The following is a 24,341-nucleotide window of genomic DNA, read 5'->3' as shown; positions in this document are numbered from 1 at the left end:
AGTGCGTTCCACATGGTAAACCACTGTAAGTTATGGCAAACATTAGCAGAGATGGGTGCCCGCATGATATTATAAATATCCTATCTCAGATATAGGCCCACTTAACCTCGAAAATACGCTAGGGCCAGAAGGGGGAATGCACAACACACTTTAAAGTAATTCGATGAATTAGATAAGGCTGTGTCCTTGCTCCCCTTTTATTTTCTCTTTATATTAACGGTATTGATTTTTTATTACAGAGTTTGAAAGCTGATGCTCCTGTTGTTTGTAAATGTATCACCCCAGTTTTATTATACGCAGATGACACTGTCCTAATATCTAGGACTGCAAATGGCCTCCAACTCTTGATAGATCATTTTACAGACTTCGTGGCTAAAAAAGATTAAAAAATACATTTGAGCAAAACACTTGACATGAAATGTGGGAAAATGAAAACTAAGGGGTCGATTAGGATGGCAGACGGACTTTGTCCGTTCGTCATCCTGTCGTGGCAAGGGACCGTCCGCCATAATGGTGGAGGTCCCGTGCGTCGAATTAGGATGCACCCGCACAGTGGTGGGCGCATCCTGCATTTTTAACATTGCCGTCAGCACCGCCCGCCGCATTGCTAAAAATGCAGGTTGTGCGTTTCAAAGCACAACATGACAGGCACCGCGGGGTGCCTGCCATATTGTACTTTGAAACGCAGGGGGGTACCATAGGTACCCCCCCATGTGCACCCCCATACCGCCTTCACCCTGGGGGCCCGCAACGGGCCCCCAAAGCAAAGACCATATGCCTTTCCATGGCCATTCCCCAAAGCCCATCCTAATATGGCTGGCGGTGTCTGATAGACACAGCCACCATATTAGACCTTTTCCGCCACGGTCGCAAGGCGACCGCGGCGGACAAGCGGCGGACGGTCTTCCCGTCCACCGCGCTCCTGGCCGTTCCCCCTCGCGCTCCTGGTTTACTTTACTTTACCAAAATGTCTGACCGTCGGGGGGAATTCAACAATTTATATAAATCCTGCTTAACTGTAGACCACGGGGAAGTAGGAAAAGTCCGGGTAGGGGTAAGGCCGCAGGGTTTGGGCAGATGGAGACTTGTTGTCATTCGGCAGTGAGGACAGGGTTAACGGGCGTGCTTGGTGTCATAGGAAAAGTCGGGAGGGTCGGTGTGACAGGGAGAACAGTAGAAGGGGCAGTGGGGGCAGGAGTGGGTGGTGGCGGGAGTACATGCGGGGTGTGAGGCGTCAGGGCAGGGTATATTGGGGCATATGCAGGAGGACTTTCTAGCATGGTATCAAGCAAGGAATCACCTTCTTCTCCCCCTTCCATAAGGCTCTTTCCTTTCTCCTCACGAGCTGGATAATTTTTTTTTACCCGTGCCCCATGCTCCCTATTGGCTATTTCTGCTGATTTTGTCATTTGATTTTGTAAATTTTCTCTGGTGTGGTTGGCCTTTGACATATGTTCCTGTTTTCTTTCTTGAGCCTTCTGTTTTCTAGCTCTCTGCTCTATCTATTTTCTCCAAAATCGGACAGATTAAAACATAGACGGGAGCATTTTTCTTTTCATTAATTGTTCCTCTAAGTTGACGAGAACTTTGGAATTAAAGGAGCCATAAAAGTGGCCACTGTAATTCCGCGTTACGTTTTTAAAAATATTTTACCCAGAATGAGGAAAACATTATGGCAGAAGGGCCATGTTTAACATACATCGTATGGCATGGGGTCCCTTCTGGAGGAAGTGGACAGGCTGCCTCCAGCTGGGAGTCCTGCGTACACATACAACAACATAATCTCTTGAACTTACTACTGACTGGCATTCTTAAAAACAGATAAGAGACACCAGCAGGTTTTTTAAAACTCACCTCGCTTGCTTGGCTTTTGCAAAAGTCAATAACAGCAGAATCATACAGAACAGACACCAGCGGGTTTTTAAAACTTCACCTCGCTTGCTTGGCTTTGGCAAACGTCAATAACAAATGGCTTTTGTGAAAGTCAATAACAGAATCATACAGACTTGGTAGATGATCATTCCACCCTTACCTTACATGGGTAGTTCTCTTCTGCAGACATAGGGCTGTGTCCTGCTCCAGAAATTATTTGCTAGGGGACTCCAGCAAGAACACGGTCATTTGGCCCAGACCGGGTGTGGAGGGACAGCGGGCGAGTCGTTCGGTCTACCGGAATACAAGAATCCCTCGGGTAGGGCGCCTCCGTCGGAGTCTCTCTGTGCACCTCTTCACATTCACCGGGCCTGACCTTTCGTGCTCGTGGAGTCCCTGTTCAGGTGCCATTTGATGAACCGGGATAGCCCACTTACTGGGTCTCGGCGGCGGGGGAACCGCCCAAATCTTCCATACCTTCCATACTTAGTAAAAGGAGACACAGGAGCCTTCGTCTGCAGGAGGAACCCAGATTTATTTCAATAGCCCGGGCTATGGAACAGAGTCCCAAGCTAGTCAGAGACAAAACCCAGGAGACTGCTACTTCACTCTGTAGCTTACAAGCCTTTTATACATTTTTCACCCCAGTCTTTTGGCTGTCAGACCATTGTTTAATCAGGGCAGTGTTTACAGTTGATAACCAGGTCCAGACGATGTTTGTAGTTAGTGACCTGGTCAAAGCTTGGTACATAGATCATTGTTCACTCGGCTTTGATCAAGGCTCGATTTTTCAGGTCTTTGTTCAATTTCCTTGATCAAAGCCCGGTCCTTCAAGTCATTGTTTAATCACCCTGATCAGGGCCCAACAGTCAGACCATTGTCTAGATAACCTGATCACGGTGTCAAGGATGTTTACCAGGCTGGGAGCAGGAGATGGAAAACAAGCTTGTTTATACAGGGCGTGGGTGTCTCATGGCTTTCTGTTGAACTGCAGAGAACAGGGGGTTGGGTGTGCGACAGTTCCTGGGCAGAAATGGAGGCTGCAAGATATTTTTTGTCGTGTCAGTTTAGATTTTCCTCAGGCATCAGCAGAAATGACCAGGTGAGTCGTGTGGAAGTGTTTGACACGAGATGGCAATGAAAAAACAATGGAGTTCCGGTACAGATGATGCTAATCAGAAAAACACTTTTCCTCAGACCAACCTCTGTTTAAAGATGTATCATCTGCAAAGTTCAACAAGTTAGTTATGCCAGAAGATTGGCTAACCCATTTTGGAACTATCTTTAATCCCACGCAACAGTCTGCAGAAGTAGACGAAAATCTATCCATTACCATAACATCTACCCCAAAGTTAGAAACAATCACTATAGAAGAGTTAAAAATAGTTTTAAAAATTAGCGCAAGTGGAAAGGCTGCAGGACCGTATGGGGTCCCCATTGATGTTTTTAAGCATAATGTAGATCTCTGGTCCCCCATTCTAGTTAACTTGTTTAATGCTATTATTAATAGGGTGTTACCAGTAACTTGGGCTGAAAGTTTGATTGTTCCTATCTTTAAACAAAGGCGATAGAGGTAGCGCAAAATGCTACCAACCAACATCCCTTCTTGATTCCACCTCTAAACTAATGGGCAGAGTTTTTTTTAGCTAGGCTGGAATGTTGGGCAAAAGACAAAAACATCTTAACCGATGTTCAGTATGGTTTTAGAAGGGGTATTGGAACGGTTGAGCAGTGCGTCAACCTCGAGCTGCTTATAGGGAAATACACACTTGCCAAGGAAGGTTTACTTCATCTCTGTTTTGTCGACCTCTCCAGTGCGTTCCACATGGTAAACCACTGTAAGTTATGGCAAACATTAGCAGAGATGGGTGCCCGCATGATATTATAAATATCCTATCTCAGATATAGGCCCACTTAACCTCGAAAATACGCTACGGCCAGAAGGGGGAATGCACAACACACTTTAAAGTAATTCGATGAATTAGATAAGGCTGTGTCCTTGCTCCCCTTTTATTTTCTCTTTATATTAACGGTATTGATTTTTTATTACAGAGTTTGAAAGCTGATGCTCCTGTTGTTTGTAAATGTATCACCCCAGTTTTATTATACGCAGATGACACTGTCCTAATATCTAGGACTGCAAATGGCCTCCAACTCTTGATAGATCATTTTACAGACTTCGTGGCTAAAAAAGATTAAAAAATACATTTGAGCAAAACACTTGACATGAAATGTGGGAAAATGAAAACTAAGGGGTCGATTAGGATGGCGGACGGACTTTGTCCGTTCGTCATCCTGTCGTGGCAAGGGACCGTCCGCCATAATGGTGGAGGTCCCGTGCGTCGAATTAGGATGCACCCGCACAGTGGTGGGCGCATCCTGCATTTTTAACATTGCCGTCAGCACCGCCCGCCGCATTGCTAAAAATGCAGGTTGTGCGTTTCAAAGCACAACATGACAGGCACCGCGGGGTGCCTGCCATATTGTACTTTGAAACGCAGGGGGGTACCATAGGAACCCCCCCATGTGCACCCCCATACCGCCTTCACCCTGGGGGCCCGCAACGGGCCCCCAAAGCAAAGACCATATGCCTTTCCATGGCCATTCCCCAAAGCCCATCCTAATATGGCTGGCGGTGTCTGATAGACACAGCCACCATATTAGACCTTTTCCGCCACGGTCGCAAGGCGACCGCGGCGGAAAAGCGGCGGACGGTCTTCCCGTCCACCGCGGACCCCCCAGCCATCCTAATGTGGCGGGGTGTCATTTGAGTGAGGATGGCGGACGGATTGCCCGCGCCGGGCCGGCGGTGGCTACCGCCAGCCCAGCGGGGGCAATCCTTCCGCCATCCTAATCGACCCCATAGAGTAGAACCCATAATGTTAGGGTAACACCGATCGAAAGGACATCTACTTTTTCCTACTTGGGATTACTTTTTAATAGCAAAGGACCATGGTCTGTACATGTAAATTCTTGTAAATTAAAATTTGTGAGATCAAGCACGGCTATCTTTAGATTCTCTTAGAAAATAGGCACTAAGCCGATACGTGGGATCGTAAAGTTATATGGGAGCATGTGTATCACAGGAGTTTGCTATGGTGGAGCAATATGGGGCATGGCAGATATTTCCCCATTACAAACCCTTGAGAATACATTTCTTAGAAGGGTATTATCGGTCCCAAACTCAACACCCATTTATGTGGCCCATAAGAAGCTATATGCACCATATATGAACAATCTGATCAATGTGGCTGCCCTCATATTGTGGCATCGTATTTGGACAAAAGACGAAGCACACTTTTCTAAAGACATAATCCTGGATTGCCTTAAATTAGATTACTATAGGAATATACCATGGTTACATTATATCCGTAGATTATTAAATGAGTAAAACATGGTAACCAACCTTAAAGATCCTGAGAGCATCCAAACGTATAGTAAAGTGGAGCTCAAGAGGAGATTCTTGAAATCTAGAGACAAAACGAGGGTAGCTGAACTCAGCACAAAATTGGGTGTTAGAGCTTATTGTGAAGGACCGATTTCTTTAGGCATACAACTGTATCTTATTTTTACAAGAAATATACAGCATAGATTTTATCTAACAAGGTTAAGGTTGTGTATACTCCACTTCCAAGTAGCTTTCCCTGAGATGGGTAAGTGGAGCCCTAACTTACCCAGGTGCCCATGTGATGGTAAAACCCAGCAGAGCACTTTGCATTTTATACTCTTCTGCAATTTTTACAGGACATTAGAAAACAAATTTTACGACCATTATTTATTACTAACTAGCAGCCCGTCCCGACGTTGTCCGCGGGCAATGAGGCTCACTGCGCAGTCCTCCAGAGCGCAACCGCCACCTTCAGGGCCCCTAAGCAGCCACACATGGTCCGCGTGCACAGACCTCCGGTAGCATGCCGCGTCCCGAATCCCGGCCCCCAACCACCTGTGCAGCTGTGGGCCAAAGACCGGGTGACACTCACCTACCTTAGCCCACCGCGGGTGCCGCCGCTCCTCAGCCTTGCGCTCCTGCCACTCCTTCCTGCGCTCCCGGCCGCTCCTACCCCAGGGCATGTGGGACCTCTACCTTAGCCCAAAGCGGGCGCGCCGCTCCTCAGCCTCACTGTCCTGGCCGCTCCTCAGCCTCGCTGTCCTGGCCGCTCCTCCTCGCGCTCCTGGCCGTTCCCCCTCGCGCTCCTGGTTTACTTTACTTTACCAAAATGTCTGACCGTGATGTCAGCACGTTCCGCACGCACGTCGTTAGCGCACTCGCCCACCTCAGACATGGCGCTACTTCCAAGGGACTACTTTGGCAAAGAACGTACTTTGCCCTTCTAACATATATATTTTTTTGTTATATAGCCTATGTCCATCTGCTTACCCTGACAATTCCAATGATGTATTGGGTGTTTGGATTGGCGCTGTGGTTCCCGAGTTTACCCGCCTCAAAGGTTCCCAGTTCTCTCTTTATAATAGTAGTATAGATAAGTTGTATTCTTGCAAATCTGCTTTTTATCATGTTCGGAATCTGAAAAATGCATCAATATGTAATACGGTTATCCTCTTCATCCAGATGGCTTTAAACGAAGAAAGTATCATACATATCTGGAAATGCTGAACTATGAAATCGACTAGATTGCATTTTAATATATACATTTTAATATTACACATCCTGTTACAAAGTTTTTTAATGATGACAAACTGCTATTTGAGATTTTTGTATTATTTTGTATGAATCAATGTATGACTCCCCTGTCGACCTTTAGTGCATACTGTAAAGACTCACAAACATATAACGATAAGCTTAATTTATGTTGGTGCTTTTGTGAAAATTTACGATACGAAAATGTATTAAATATTTTCTTTACAATGAAATGTTTTTATTGTAGAATGCTTTTATGGGTATATTTTTATCTACTGAATAAAGCTTGTTTGGATTTGAATTTGAGTGAAACTTTAAAGGAATGTGCTGCTTACAATTACAAATATAGCAACGTTTGTTGACCTAGCTAACGTAAACCGATAAACACAGTAACATACACAAAGCAGCATGACTCCACAATTAAAGCGTGACATCGCACATCACAAGAACAGTCAAAACAGAATGCAACACCAAAACTGCAATACAATCAAACAAAAATCATTTAAATAAAGCAGCTCAGCAAGACAGCCACGGAAAAAATCAGAAGACGTCACCAGTACAACAAAATGCCACAAAGCAAATGTGCAATTATTCATATTTGCTGTAAAATGTACAAATTTGTCCGCTGTTTCAAAGTTTGTTCAGTGAGAGACCCCACAACCATCTTTTCCAGTCACACTCACATGCTTCGCTCACTCTTCACGTCCCACACTTTCAAAAGTCACCAACCGCTACTGCTAACCCATTACAAAGTTTATGTTGAATTGGGTATGCCCAATTGGAAAGGACTGATTTACTTATAAGTCCCTAGTATATGGTACCCAGCCTGCCTAGTGCATGTAAGGCAGAGTGTCCACCCAGGGCTGCCGCCCTACCTGTGCCACCCTGTGTGTAACAATGTACAAAATGGCTCTAAGCCTTCCACTGCAGACTGGAAGGGCAGTGGTGACAATGATAGTTTGACTTTGCAATTTAAAATAATAGCAAAGCTCTCACTGTTCATCCCCTGACCGTCACCTACCCAGCCAGACTTTGGACACAGTTTTTCTCCCCATCTCCCAGTCTTGCCCACTCCCCCATCATATTTCTGTGTCTCTAATCCTCCCCTCCTCTTTCCCTCCTCCACTCTGTGTCTACTTCCCCTGCTCCTACCCCCCACTCCCCGGAATATCTCCCCTTGCCTGCTTTCACCACCTAGCCCCCTGTCCTTTTGTGCCCTTTGACTAAGCACTCCTTCTCCCCTTTTTGGGGAAAGATCCCAGTTATATACGCTTGAGTCTCAGCATACAATGCTGAGAGAGTCCACAGCGCCAAGGGAGCCACTCACAATTGAGGTATGGTATGGCACCCTCGCCAAAGCACTCCCTCTCCCCTTTTTGGGGAAGGATCCAGTAAATAGGCCTTTGAGTCTCAGAGACCCCTCTGAGAGAGTCCACTGCGATTAGGGAGCCTCTCGCAACAGAGATGGGGAAATGATACCACTCCCCCAGGGATCACAGCTTCTGGACTTTGGGCGCAGCTTTGACTCGTCTTCTGGTTTGTGCCCCTGTAACCCTTGCCCTCCTCTGGCCATGTTGTGTCTACTTCCCCTGCTCTTACCCCCCCACTCCCTGGAATATCTCCCCCTTGCCAGCTTTTTCCCCTACCTATATGTTCCTTTTTGTTTGTCTCAACCTTACTTGTCGCTAAAATTGCCATGCTCTAATAACTGTGTAACCTTTGTAAAGCTGTAACCTGCAATTTATTGTCTGATACCCATGTAAAGCACTCTGATACCTTCAAGACTAGCCAGCGCTATATAAAACCTTTAAACATTTGTTTTTTTAAAACTTGCCTTAGCGATATGTGTAAGTCTTCCCTAAGGAAGGCCTATTGAGACCTAAGGCAGGGAGCTGTACATTATTACGTAGGACATGTATTTTTATATATGTCCTAAATCCTAAATTGTTTTTTTTCAATGGAAGGGCTAGTAGCCCCATTGGCTAGCACAGGGTTACCGGCTGACCACTCAGCCCGACTAACTTCTGAATGGGACCACATAGCGTTGTATTGTAAAGTATCAAATTAATCGTGACATTAAATCCGACTTGATGCTCAAGTCAAATTAAATGTCACTATTCATGAAAGGCAACTTTTAGAAAAATGCCACTACGTCACCAAGCTTGACAAGTGGCCTCACACGGTAACTGGCCAACAGACGGCAATCTGCCTGAGTGAACAACTCCCAGGCTTAGGAAAAATAGCAGCCTGCTACAGGGCTAGATGCCACACATAGTAGGAAAGTCTCCACCAAGAGGGAGGAGACCTGGTAGCCCATTGGCTAGTGACTGTAGTATCTTCCCAGGGAACTTTTGGGGAATAAATATGGCACCCTTGGCACCCTGAACCTCAGATCATTTCAGAATTGGAACAAGGACTGAGGAAGGACTGCCCTGCTGCCACCTGGACTGCACAAGGCGAGGCTACTCCGTCTGCTGGACTGCACCTGCTTCATCTCGGGATAGTGAAGAAAGGACTTTGCCTGTGGCTCCTGGCCTGGGAAAAAATTGTGCCACATCCCCAGACCAAAGGAGTGACTCAATAGAACAGAAGACTGACCCCCGGAACCCGCACCAGGGTCAAACCAACTAAAGTAGCCCACATCGGCAAGTTGCTAGCCGATAAGGAAGATTTGCTACCAGCTGCCGCTGGGAATCCTAAGAAACCAATTCTTGATGGGAAAAAATTGCAGCCAAGTCAGCTGGACCCGAGAGGGCCGGCCGAGTCCAGATTGGTCACCTAAGAGGGACACCAGCTCCTACCAAAAGATATTTCTGGGACCACTGTGGACTGAGACCGGTAGCTCATCTGCTACTGTTCTTCTACAGTCTCAAAGAAGACTGAGAGAGGCTATGACCTATGTGGCCAAAGTCTCCCTACCTGTCCCGTGAACTGAGGAATAACCGCAAAGCCATCCCCATCGACCGCACAGCAACCGGAGCATCCATGAATATCTCTGGCATCCACAGCATCACCAGGACCACTCCATTGAAGTCCAGATGCAGTGTAAAGTCTGCCCAGAGTAGCCAAACTAACTTTTACAAACTTTACAAAAGTTCACAACCTTTAGGGTTGTCAATGCTTGTTTGCCTGTTGGCTTAGAAATTAAGATTTCATTAAAAATCTGTATCTCTGGAACCCTCCAGTGGGTTTCGCTCATCTTGGACGTTACAAATTCATAAAAGTATATTCTATTTCTATAAATTGGTGTTGTATTTCTTGTGTGTTGTGCATCTTTCTTATTTCGTTGTTTGGTGATGTTAAAGGCTTTACACTAGTTCCTTTGTTCAAGCCTTGCTGTTCAGATCTATGGCTACCCAGGGTTGAGCTTAAGATTGTGCAAACGAGCTTGACTGGAACCAAGACAGGTTTTTTAATGTATTCCACGGTAAGGCAGCACAGCCATACCATATAATTAAGGCTCCCTGTTTTCTTTTTTTACTGATTTTTACAGATAAATACAGACAGAAAATAATCTTTTTTCTGTCTCTATTTTTAAAAGTGGAAAAATACTGAAAATTGTGCTTCTTGTGAGCAACTCACCATGCTGTCTCTTTCGTGAATTCCCGGCCAACAGCTAAGCAGATTGACACCTTAGGGAGTTAAACAGGATGAGATTTCCTTAACCACAATCATATGTTAATGTATATATGTAGTGTAATGGTAATATTTACCTGTGGCTGTAATGTTTTGTTATATATGGCTGCTTAATTTGCTAAAATGCAATAGGCATCAAAGTATGAGTGCATGTCATCAATTAAATAAATGTGGAAATGTACCATTTTATGGCTCAATTTATTCTCAAAACACAGAATAAATGGGATAAATACCAATAAGATGGGCAAAAACAAAAAAGGATACATAAAGACTGAAATGTAAAAAAAAAAAATAGCATAACACCTGGAGCCCTACATATAATACACCCCAAACCTCACGCAGGACAGCCACCAAAAAGTGTCAGTGGTCCCTTCCGTCCAATCTCGAGTGCATACGTTTATAGTAGGATAGAGCCAATTTGTTCAAATGCTCACTCAAGCCTGTGCCTTTCCCACTATCTTTATGTTATGGTGTGTTATGTTAATAAATTTATAGAGCGCGTCTGTTACCCGGGGGTGTCCTGGCGCTATCTGCTATCTTGAGGAAAAAGGTAAGTAGCTCGGTCAGGGGATGGTTCTAAAACAGCAAAGTTTTAAGCATTTTTCTTTAAAACAGAACACCAACAGGTAACTCACTCTTTATTCTGTGGCTTGTTATAAATCTGGGATACAAGCCTGGCACGTTTTTCTGGTGCTGAAAGAGGTTCACATCAGCAAACATGCATTTTGGGAATTTGGAGAAATGGACAACGCAATTAGATTATTAGTGCCTGATGACAATTTGGATCGGAGCAGAGATGTATGCGATTATAGGCGGCTCTATTAAATGCTTTTTACTTGGTAGCTTTTCCAAGCACATATGCCAGATTTGCATACATGGTGCTCTGCCAAATGCTAACTGTCAGCCATTGCAGTGGCTGAGCCGCTCTCTGGACCAGTCAACAACCTCTCTATAACTCAGTGTCCTGTCCGTCGTCTCTGTTAGGACAGGAAGAGTCTCATACTGTGCCTTTCTTCTGTGCTTGGCTCATTCTGTTCACTTCCTCTGTTCCTCATATCAGAGGGAATGTAGTGTTCTCACCCTCTTTTATTTTTTTTCTACTCTGTAATATGGCATTTTGTAAATCGACTAATCTATAAGTCCGTAGAATTACAGTTTGTTTCCGTAGTTTTAATATAGTACAAACTCAACCCAAAAGTACTGAAGCACTTTACATGAACACCAATTACATTACACAAGGTCACATTCATTTTTTAGGCATTGAGAGAGTAAGAGATATACAGAGAATCACAAGATGTTGAGCCGAAGTCAAGACTCAAACCTGCTTCCACAGTTCTATAAACAGCAGCTCCGACCATAATGATACATCCTCCCCACATCTTCTTGGTGTCGTCCTGTTGGGCAACTCCAGTTTACTCAAAGATGCTACATTAAAAACACAAAACTATGATGTTCAGCTGAAGAGTCTAATTTGTTCATAGTTTTTTGCTCGATTTGCAGCATCCATGGGTAAGCCATAATAGAAATGACATAAAAATACATCTAATGTGACTAGTTATTCATTTTTTTAATCATTTGTCTTATCTAAGAAGTAGCCAGAAAAATAAAGTACTACCCAATTTGAACAGTAAATATAATGGCATCAAGTAAGTGAAACAAATGAACCTTGACCCTCATAAAAAAAGTTCTCTTCACCTTTACGGTCTTCTCTTCAACCATTTATCAATCCACTCACCCTTTCTCCCTCTCATTTACCAGTCAATCCATCCATTAATTAATTGATCCATCCATCTTTCCATTCACTTTCCACCCATCCATCCACATCAACCCATTCATCTAATTCTTCTCCTATCCATCCATCCATATTTCTTTTTAATTATCCTTTCACCCTTTCGTCCTTCCATCATTCTATCATCCACACATCTGCAAATCTATATATGCTCACTTCCAGCACCCATCCAAGCCAACCTTCCTTTAAATAATCCCTACATCCAATAATTCTCTCATTCAGTCACCCTCTCATCTATCCATCTTTTTACCCATTCACTCTTTCACCCATCTATTCTTTTAATCTTCCATCCATCATTTCACTCCAATTGTCCATCCTTCCAACTTCTCACTGATACTTTCACTCGTCCATCATCCTGTCTTTATTCCCATCCACCCTTCTTGATTGGCTTATTTCACCCTTACAGCCATGCATCCGTTTACCCTTCTTTCTGCCCTTTTCGTACTTCCTTTCTCTCAACTTTCCTTACTTTTACCATTCCTTCATTTTAAATTTCTTCCCACCATCATTCAAATGTCCTTCCTTCCTTCCCAGACTTCCTTTTTTTCACCCTTCCTTCTTACCTTCCTTACTTCTCCCCTTCTGTCTTCCCCTTTTCTATTTACCCATCTCTATTTCTGGTCTCCCCACTACAATTTCATTATTTCCTTGTTCTCTCCTCCTATGAAAGCAAAAAACAAACACTCTGGCTAGCGCATAGATGTGTAATTAGTGCTTAATCAAAATAGCCAAACCAACAGTTGATGGACAGAATGCAGACCAATGTCATACATTCACCCCAGTACAGAGATCTGGGCCTAAATCTATCGTTTTTTTTGCACTCCACACCACCCCAGTTCAGACATGGCCATATGCAAATCAACCTTGACCCTGTGCCTCATGGGAACAGTCCAGCCCAAACTGCCCAAGCCATGTCTTTCCTGGTCCGGAATCAAGCATCCTAGGACCGGTTTCTGGCTGTCAGCCGTCTTCAGCCAGGATAGCTTGACTCCAGTGGTGTGGAGAGCATGGGACTCATGTCTGAGCATACCCATCCCACTCGGGGTCAAAAATGCGAAACCAACAGTTGATGGACAGAATGCAGAACAATGTCATACATTCACCCCAGTACAGAAATCTGGGCCTAAATCCATCGTTTTTTTGCTCTCCACACCACCCCAGTTCAGACATGGCCATATGCAAATCAGCCTTGACCCTGTGCTTCATGGAAACAGTCCAGCGCAAACTGCCAATCCATGTCTTTTCTGGACCGGAATCAAGCATCCTAAGACCGGTGTCTGGCTGAGAATCGGCCTGTTCGCGAACGGGAAAAGGGCTTGATACATATGCCCCATAGTCCTGCTATCTCTGTGAGTGTATAGATGAGTGAGTGGGTATCTGATTGTTTGTATGGGTGACTGAGTGGATAAGTCAGTGGCTGTATGGGTGAGTGAGAGGGTGGGTGAGTCACTGATTGGGTGAGTGAGTGGGTTTGTCACTGGCTGTTTGAGTGACTGAGTGGGTGAATGAGTATGTGTATGGGTGCATGGGTGAGGGACTGGATGTGTGAGTAGAAGTATAGGTGAGTAAGTGGCTGAGTCAGTGGCTGTATGAGTGAGTGAGTGGGTGTGTGACTGACTGTAGGGGTGAGTAACTGTGTGTGAGTGGCTGTATGAGTGAGTGAGTGTGTGAGTGGAGTATGGGTGAGCGAGTGCAGATGTGAGTAGCTGCATGGGTGAATGAGTTGTTATGTGAGTGGCTGTATGGGTGAGCGGGTATGTTTGTGAAGGGCTATATGAGTGAGAGGGTATGTGAGTGAATGTATGGGTGAGTGAGTAGGTGTGTCAGTGATTACATCAGAGAGTGATTGGGTGTGTGGGTGATGTATGGGTGAGTAAGTATGTATGTGAAGGGCTTTATTGGTGAGTAAGTAGGTGTGTGAGTACCTGTATGGGTAAGTGAGTAGGAATGTGAGTGGTTGTATGGGTGAGTGAGTGGGTATGCAAGTGATTATATTGGTAAGTGAGTTGGTGCATGACTGGTTATTGGGTGAGTGTGTGTGTCGGTGGCTATATGGGTGATTGAGCAGATATGTTAGTAGTTGTATGAGTGAGTGATAGGGATTATGAGTGGCTGTATAGGTGAACGAGACAGTGCATGAGTGGCTGTATGGATGAGTAATTGGCTGTGTGAGTAGCTGTATAGGTGAATGAATGGATGTGTCAGTGACTGTATGGGTAAGTAAGTAGATGTGTGAGTGCAGTTGCCAGTGTGAGTGAGTATGTGAATGCCTGTATTGGTGTGTATCTGGATGTCTCTGTGGCTGTAGCACTCACTGCCTTGTTGTATACCGTGACAATGTAAGTGTGTTGATCAACACAGAAATAACTATATAGGAGATTACATTACTCCAATAGATGTTATCATGCATCTGTAAAAAAAGATTAAAAAAATATAAGTTAATATTACATTTGTCAGAATTACACAATAAACGTTTAATTTCTGCAATGCTAAGGTCATATTATGTACAAAACAGTGCTGGAATTGCATCTCACATTATATTAAAACATTTCATTATTCCTTTACCACTGTTCTCAGCTTTTATACTTGTGCGCCATAAACAATGTAATGTGTAAAGTTTCATCCTTGAACAGTGGGGGAAAAAATCATATAGATTGTGGGGATACAACAATCATATAGATTGTAGAGAAAAAAAACAGAACTGCACAGTATATCATTACAAATAATTGACACTGTGCATTGCACTCTTTACACCATTTAATCAATTATTTTTCTTATTGTTACTGACCTAATCTAATAAAAACATATATTGAAAATGACTTTTTTTTAATTGAAAGTTGTACAATACTACTAATAGATATAAAGGACACTAGAATTGTGGAGATCCTAATAAAGACATCACCCCTGGTTGGCCGAATGGTGTCATAAGCACTGATGACATACATAGAACAAATACTGTATACTACTTTCTAAACAGTATTCCTGGATAGAACTTTGGTTGAAGAATGAAAATATAGGAATGTGGTAGCTTGAAAGGCAGTTTGTATTTGAATTTGAGGTTGCTGTCCTTACAGTCTGTCCATCCAGTTTCACTCTTTATGTAGACAGTATAGTGTCCAAATTGTACACCAAGTCCTTCTTGAAAGATGATAGCCTTAGTAGTATAAGTTCTTCCAGAAATTGATATTTATCCAACTTTGATGTTTGTCATTTCTGTTTCCAATTTTACTTCCATCTGTTCTGTATCATTGCAGCATTAATATAAGGTACTTTCCACTTCTTCATATATGTAATGTTGACATAACATCTAATCAACAATTTGGGCAGGCATTGGTTTGGTTTGCTTTTTTGATCAATCTGTCAAAAGACACGGTTTTGGAACCTGGTAGTGTTAAGTAAAGAAATTGCTCTACATTTATTTGAGTACTTGACGTGAAAGAGCACTCTTCACACTCATGGTTAAATGAGTAACTCAGCCCAAATATGTCATCATTACTTATTTCTTCTTCTTCTAAAACTCCAAGGATGACCATTATAAACTCCTGCACATCTTGTTGAGTGTTCTGAGTAAATTGTACTGATCCACTACATATATCTACTATATTTTGAATGCCTGAAGCACAGTGTGTTACAGTCCTATCTCCATGTAAACATGGCTGCAAACCACACAGTGCAGATCATAATCTCTTCTGTGGTGTATGTTCAGTTGCATTTACAAGATGTGGTAACTGAAAGAGTATAGTAGAAACAAAGATCCAACGGCGGACTCCAAGTGCCGCACAGGCCTCAGTATAGTCGCCCAAAGTAAAGTCTAGGTATCAATTGGATGAATAGTGGGCACAATCTGCTACTGCACCCGCCGTTGAGGCATGTAACCCGCCTACTCGGGAAACAAACTGAAAAAGCAATGGAGCGGTGCATTCCCAGGGTATAGTAGCGTTTAATAATGAAGCATGATCAGTTCCTTCGTAGCTACCTTCTTTATTTAAATATATCCAAATGCAAAGAAAACAAACATCAGCCAACGCGTTTCGTTCATGGGGTGAACTTCGTCAGTGCTGGAAAAAGAACATAAGTGACATACATAAGTGCTATGCAAAGTTTACAGTGAACAACCACATCACAGTACTGACAATAATGACAAATGGCGCATAAGACAAAGGGTGCTATGTACAAAGGTGGGACCGAGGCCACACATGTGCAACATTCCATTTAAAAAAGACATAAATAACAATAAATAAAATCCTAACAGTCACCAACGGGGAGAGTAACGGTCCCAGGTGCTGATTGAGTCTTTGCAAGAAGACAGCATATCTAAACATATAAGGTTATTCTAGGACATATGCAGTGTATATGATGGGATGAGGTATTCAACAGCATGTGCTTAACCAAATGCAGCATATGTGCATGCTCCATCTCAATTTCTAAAGAGTGTGAGCTATACACAGCTTGGCTAGGAAGTGGGAAAGGAACAGCAAATCTGTGGTGGTGCAGTGGTACTGCCTCTAGGGTTTTCGAAACATGAAATCTGTGGTGGCGCAGTGGTACTCCCTCTAGGCCTTTTGAAACATGAAGCGATCCTACGTAAGAACAAAGAATCAGTGGGCGAACCCTCATAGATTTATATGCTTAGTATCTGCCCTTCTGGACGAGTTGACAACAATATAGCAATAATTTGGGGGCATAATGCAAAACTAAAAATTTATAAAAATATATAAAAAAAGCCCCTGAAATTCATATTAGAGTCAAAGAAAACACCGCATATAGACCATGTACATACCAATAAATATATGGCGAAAGGCATCACTTGTTGTAACAGAAGGTCCAATAATCATCAAGCTGTAGGGAACATTGAAGTGCAACAGATTTGCTGTTCCTTTCCCGCTTCCTAGCCAAGTACTCCACAACTACTATACCAATGCTTGGTCCCACAATGAAATGCCAGCAAATTAATCAAATTGTATTTCAAGTTCTCATTCTTCCCATTAACATTGTCAACAAATTCCCTTGCAGAGAGACTCCTGTGTTCAGTATGTAGTTTACAGCATACGATAATACAGACAAGTCATTCTCAAATATTAGATGGAATATGTATGGATTACTCTGGCTAAATCTAGGGTCCGATGAATATAATCTGGTTGAACTGTATTCAGCTGCTGTTATTTGCACGGGATGGTTAACATACCGGCTGCTGCTCCAGTGTGAAATACTTGTGGGAAACAGTGAGGCTCTAAAAAAAGTTCCCACACAATCATTGGAGCTAATTTTGCTTGTTTCATTTGAAAGTGATCAATAGCACCACCGAAAACTTCTTTGGAATGCAATGGTTGGATACTATAGTGTTCATTTATTTCTTCTGATTTGGATCTATCCACTTTTTTAATCTGTCCACTTGATGGTACTGTTTCCTCCTCATACAACTCACATGTCCAACAACATCAATATTTTCTATAATAAATATTAATTAGTTTGAAGTATAATGTAACTTTTTAAACTTTTATTAACATCTAATTTTTTTGTTTATGGTAGGCGCACCATTTAGAAGAATGATAAGTGGTTCATCAATATCTATTCCATTTAAAATCTAAAGCTAAGTAAACAACTCTTCCTTTAAGGCCTTTCTGTAACTCTGTTGGTGGCAATTTCCCAGTTTTTTACTTCATACGAGCTATAGCTTGAAAAAAGGTTGTATACATTGTGTGAGAATTGATTCCGAAATATTTAATTTTTGAAGTTGTTCCGGAATTTATACCAATTTTAACCTGTTATGTATTGCTCTGACTGGCATTTTGTTCTCCTCTAACTCATCATAGCAATACTTACATATAATTTGCTGTGTTGACTAATCAAAACATTCCTCTGCAAATAACTATACAGCAAATTCTTGCCACTTATCTCTGTTCTCTTGTTCAGTTTTTGAGAACAAAACAACATTGCGTGTTTGGCTTTTGTATTGAATGCGTTGACAACAAATGCAAACACAGTTTGGTGTCTCTGAAGAAATTACATTAAACGTTGTAATCTCTTGTGTAACGTTATCAATACTAATACCTGTGTGCTGTGCTTCTACACCTGCACATACAAAGTCTGCATTTTCCCAAGACTCCTTCAGGACCAAAGAAATGAAACTGAACATCTTCACAAACTTTTTCTACCTCTGCCACTGTACCATGCAATAGAGCTCTATTAATTTCTCCTAAACATAAGGGAGGACTTTTCACAAAGTAAAGTATCCTAACTACATTTTGCCTTTTGGAGTGATGAACAGCTAGCATTCTGAAGTGAGGAAAGAAGCTTGTGCACACTTTTCACAAAACACATGCCAGAGAATGTCCCTTAAAATTAGTATATTTCCTTACTTTGCTATGGATCTAATCCTTGCATATGACAATGTTTTGTTTTAGACTACTGCATGGACATTTACACAGCAAAGTTGTCAATATAAATTGATTCCTGATGAAGACAGCAAATTCTGATACAGTTCCATTTATATCCTGGGGCCTGTCCACCCCTTCCTTGTACCTCTTCAGCAATCATTTCCTCTACATTCCTAGGAACCATTTCCTCTTTTGCAATGGGACTACCAATTTTCACCTATTAAGATTGACCACTTGTTTCAACTGCATGCACTAATGTCTTCTCTTGGAAGTAGCTTTCTTCATTAAAGAAAGGCTCAGTACTAGATGTATTCTTCAATTCTTCCCTGCAGATTGTATAAAAATTAGTTTTATTAGAAAGTCTTTTTTTTCCTGACTTTTTCTCCTCTGAGACAACAGCGTTTTATACAGTGTTCTCATTCTGTTTGGTAGTAAGATAAATAGTTTACGCTTCAAGGCAAATGTTTTATCTAATACACTTTCTATGTGTTCTTTTTGCTTCAAAGCAGCTGTTCTTCTCTTATACTGCTTTAAATATCTTACCAGATCGTGCATTAACCTACTGCTAAACATTCTTCGTCTTATGTCTTTGTACTGTTTCTGCCTTGCTGTCTGATGATTTGATTTTTATAACATTTTCCATTTTGAACATGAGTTACTGCTTTTCGTTTCTGAGATGTTGGTAAAGCTCCCTTTTTATTCACATTATTTTCCACATTTTTCATTTTTATTACTACAGTTTTTAGAAACTCCTTAGTTCTCCTACCAGCAGTTGTTTTTCCCCCACCACATTCTGGCCATCATCTTGCTTTTTTGTTCTTAGTTTTTGCCGGTACTACTGTTTCTTTTGTGCTTTCCTCCTCTGTTTCTTTTTTGCCATCTTCAATTCTTCTCTTTAAACACAAGTAGATATCTGGAAACAAAATAAAGTATTCATTTTAAATTCCATACTTCCAGCAACTAATTCCTACATAATTCATTATGTTAGTGTTTCATACCATTCCAGATCTATAAAACATAACAGCTCCCCTCCATGTCAAAGTCCATGTCTTACTTCTATGTTTATAGCACTTTGTCCTATGGCCTACCTACAGCTTACCTTAGGGGTGACTTATATGCAGTAGAAAGAAATTGTAAGGCTTGGCAAGGAGTTTTAAATTGGAAGTTGCCCTGGCAATAAAACTGTACACAAAGGCTTTGCAATAGCAGGCCCCAGATATGTTGAAAGGGCTATTTGTCTGCATAGGTGACTTGGTTGTGTCAGTACTTGATCACATATCTAAGTGACTGTATCAGTCCCTCTGTTGATGTGTCAGTGGATGGGTAAGTAATTATGTCGGTATAGGACAGGCTCTCTTAGTATTCAATTCAATTCAATTATCTTTATTCGGTCAAGGTACATGTCCATAAAAGCACAACATATATCAAAAAGCACATATATAAATACACAGTACAGTTAATTATCAAATCAAATCTTATTTCATATTACACAGGCAAATAGGCATGAATGGAAATATCAAGCATTATCAGATCTTAATACGTTCTTAGAAATAGTCCCCCTAAAAAACTTTAAAATGTATGCCAATCTAAAATTCAGCTATACCTATTGATTGTTCACATTTGTTTAAAATACATATAAATAATCGATAATAGTGAAGGAATACGGGAGGAGAAGAACCTCACCAATGGGTCCACCATACCATCCTGTTTCCACACACTTATAATACATCACGTTATTAATAAGATACTAAAAGGATCTTTCCAGAAGCCAGTTCAATTCAGTTTGCCTACATGGATCTTGGGTCACTCTTTCCTTATTCATCTAACGTATCCATGTCCTCCAGAAGTATGTTTTTTCTGGCAAAGAAGACACTCCATAAAACTCTCTTAGTAACTCTATGGGTCTGTAAATGTGTATGCAAGTCAATGTAAGGATTGCCGTCTGGCTGCATTGGTGAGTATTGGCGTATATAACTGTGTGTGCAACTGTCTCAGTTACTGCTTGATACATATGTGCTGTGTGTGTGTGTGCGAGTGAATGTGTAAGCCCCTCTGTTGCTGTATGACTGGGTGTGTTAGTGGCTCTATCATTTTTTACATAGGTATGTAAGTTGCAGTATGCATGAGAGACTGGCTATATAACTGGGTGTATGGGTCTATAAGTATGCATATAACTCACTAAACTTAAACTATATCTCTTACATTTTAAGCACATGGCAGCCTCTCAATGGCCCACCTGTGGCCTATCTTAAGGGTGACATACATGTAGTGTCAGGGGAGTTTTAGGCTTGGTAAAGGATGTGTGAGTCTCTCTGTATCTGTTTGACTGGGTGTGTGAGTTTCTCTATTCATTTGAACATAGGTTTATGAGTTGCAGAATGGGTGGGAGACTGCATGTATAACGTGTCATATGGATCTGTGAGAGTGGTGAATGTAACTCACTGTATCTTTTTGGGAAAATGCGTTACCTTTTGAGCTAATACCATCCTGCCCTTTTGCATATGGTCTACCTACCACCTTCCATGGGGGTGAATTATATGTACAAGAAGGAGAGTTTAAGGCCCACTAATAGGGTTTTAAATGCTAAGTCAACATGACAGTAACACTTCACACAGACTCTACAGTAGGAACCCCCATACATGTTTAAAGGGCTACTTCTCTGGATGGGTGACTTGGTTGTATTTGTACTTGAGTACATATCTGAGTCAGTCCCTCTGTGTATGTGCTATTGGATGTCTAAGTATCTATATCAGTATATAACTGGCTCTCTTAGTAAGTCTATGGGTCTCTGTCTATGGGTCTATACATGTGCATGTGGCTGTATGAATTGTTTACTGATTGTATTAGTGACTCCTGGGGCATATCACTGTGTTACCAACTGGCGCAGTTAGTGCTGGATACATAAGTGCTGTATGGGTGTGTGGATGAGTCTGTGAGTGCCTCTGTCACTGTGGTGTGACTGGGTGTATGAGTGGCTCTATGCTTTTGTAAACAGGTTTGTCAGTTGCAGTATGGATGAGAGACTGTAAGTGTGTGTTTATCATACTGAAACGTAGAAGTACACCTCTTACCTTTAAAGCACATACCATCTTGCCCTATGGCCTAGCTACAGACTACCTTAGTGGTCACTTGTAAGTGGAAGAGGAGTTTAAGGCTTGGCAAAGGGCTTTAAATGTCAGATCAACCTGGCAGTCAAACTGCACAAACAGATTCAGCACTAGCAGTCCCAAGACATTTTTTAAGGGCTACTTATCTGGATAGGTGAATTAGAGTATCACTACATGAGTACATACCTAAATAGGTGTATTACTCCCTTTGTTGGTGTGTCACCATATATGTAAGCAAATATATAGGTGTGTCGCTGGCTGGCTTACTATCTCTATGGGTTTGTGTATGTATATGTAATTGACTGTATGGATCGCTTACTAGCTACAGGGAGTATAAGAGTATGTATTGAGTGGGGAACATCGTTTACAATGCGGTGTTTACACCGCACTACCTTAACAACGCTGCCATTACAACGCAAGTCGTTACTACGACTTGCGCTGGATGGCGCTGTTGGTTAAGGAATATTATAATTTTATATTCCAACACCTTCCCTACTGTTACGTGGACTGGTGTTGGAATATAAAATTGTAATATTGCACAATCCGCGCCCTCCAACGCAAGTCGTTGTAACGACTTGCGTTGTAATGGCAGCGTTGTCAAGTACCGCGATCTAAAAAACTGCGTTGTACTGACATACATCCGTATTGAGTTACAGGTTAATATATAAGTGCTTTAAGGGTGTATGAGTGAATTTGTAAGCACCTCTGTCACAGACCAACTGAGTGTGTGAGTGCCTTGGTGCTTCCTAAGTAGGTTTGTGTAGAAAATTGCCCTTTTTGGACGATCACCCCCCCCCCACACTTTTTTCTCTAGATGCTGTACTAATAGAAGCAAAAGTGCACTTGACCTACTAACGAGACCCCAGTGCTCTTTCCCTCAAAAGGTAATGTGAATTGATACACCCAATTGGCAAGATGCTTTAACCTCCACTGTAAGCCCCTAGTATATGATACCAGTGGTCACCAGGACTGCAGCACTATTTGTGCCATCCTGAGTGACCCGGGTAAAAGTAAGGTCGACAGGTCTGCCATCATAGCCTGCACAAGCAGCTGCTGCTTGACATTGACTCTGCACAAAGCAGGTGTCTCAGAGTCCCCTCATTGCCAGTGCTACACATAACTCACCCTTAAGGCAGGTCTCCTATAACTCAGGAGACAGTATGCAGTATAGTAATGGTGCTGACATATATGTGCAGATCAGTTGACTGGGGGTGAGTATTTGATTTGCTCAAGCACTCCGTCCATCATCCCCTTTGGTATCAAAATATATGTGCAAGCATTTATTCATCTATTCTCTCCCCAATATTATTTAATCTCTACATGGAGCTCCTAACTGATATAATCAAATGCTTCCACATCTCCTACCATATGTATACTGATGGCACCCAACTCTACATGAGAATAACCTCTCCCAAGGACATCCACACCCTCTATAACCTTAGTAATACTAACTCAATGATGGCTGACTATCAATCACCTCAAACTCAATGCCCTTAAAACTGAATTCTTACTGATCACACCTCCCACTACCACCTCTAATGCCACAGAATGCCCCCCAGTTCTCTCTGCCCTGAATTGCACACCACATGTTGTTGACTCCACTAAATCCCCTGGTATAATGCTAGACAAAGACCTCACCATGCAAAAACACATCAGCAACATCACTAGAGGAGCTCACCATTAGCTGCATAGCCTTAGGAAATTTAAACCTTTCCTCCCCACGGTCTGTCTCACATCTGGGACTCAAGCACTTATGCTTTTAAAACTAGAATATGGTAGCACTAATCTAGTGGGCCTCCCAAAAACTTCACTTGCTTCGCTTAAGGCTCCACTTAATCCTGCAGCAAGGCTCGTCATGGGTTTCAAAAAGAGTGATCACATCACCCCTGACCTTTGAGCTCTGAATTGGCTACCATTCGAGGCCAGGATGCATTTCAAAAGCGCTTGCATGACCCATAAAGCACTGCAAAATAATATCCCTTCCTACCTGTCCCAGAAACTGACCATTTCAGGTGGAAACAGGTCCTCTAGAATTACGAGCACATTACTTCTCAAGTCACAAAGATCCAAGAAAAAAACTAAAATCAATCCTTCTCCCGAATCGCCCAAAACGTTCTCCCTACTGAGATCAGTTGCAACCCATCCACATTCCTCTACAGGAAAAAAGCAAAAATGTTCCTCTCCAACAAATCCCTTTCACCGAGGACTTGACCACTCCCCTGCTCTCTGTTTAGACCCTGCCCTCCATCTCTCCGCTGCCTTTTACCACTCCATAAGTTGCCTGAGTCTCCAACTTATGTCACACTGCACTCCTCACATAAATCTATGCATAACTACTTCCCAAAAAACTGTGCTTTGACTTTCCCCATCCTTACATCTCACTTCCTCAATTACCTCAGAACCTTTATGTACTCTATCATTCGTATTCTTCTTTCACTTATTGTTGCTATGTATTTTCACTTACACTTTATATAATTTTGGTTCTGGCTGCTTCTTACTTACATGACCCACTGTATTTCATCCACTCCTTTCTGACCGTTAACACATATTTTTTATTTTGCTCTCTATGTACCGCAAGTTTCTGCTGTTATGCTTACTCTGTAAAGCGCTAGTTTCATGAACTTTAGTGCTATGTTTCCATGCTCGTCCACTACTTCGGGCAAATACTGTGCACCTACTCTCCCTACCCTTGCAACTCCCCACTATATCTACCTCAGTACTTTACATCCTCACATCCCTCTGTCATCGGATTATACTTTTATATATATGTATATATTTTGTGGGTTTTATATAGCAAAAACTCGACCTGAAGGAATTAGAACGCTTTACATGAGTATCAGTTCTGTTACAGATGGACATATGAATTTTTTTTGGGCACGGGGGATTAAGTGATGTGCCCAGAATCACAGAATGTTGAGCGT

The sequence above is a fragment of the Lissotriton helveticus genome, chromosome 6 (genome assembly GCF_964261635.1).
Source record: "Lissotriton helveticus chromosome 6, aLisHel1.1, whole genome shotgun sequence".
Taxonomy (NCBI): Eukaryota; Metazoa; Chordata; class Amphibia; order Caudata; family Salamandridae; genus Lissotriton; species Lissotriton helveticus.
Note: the sequence above shows the minus strand (reverse complement) of the source record.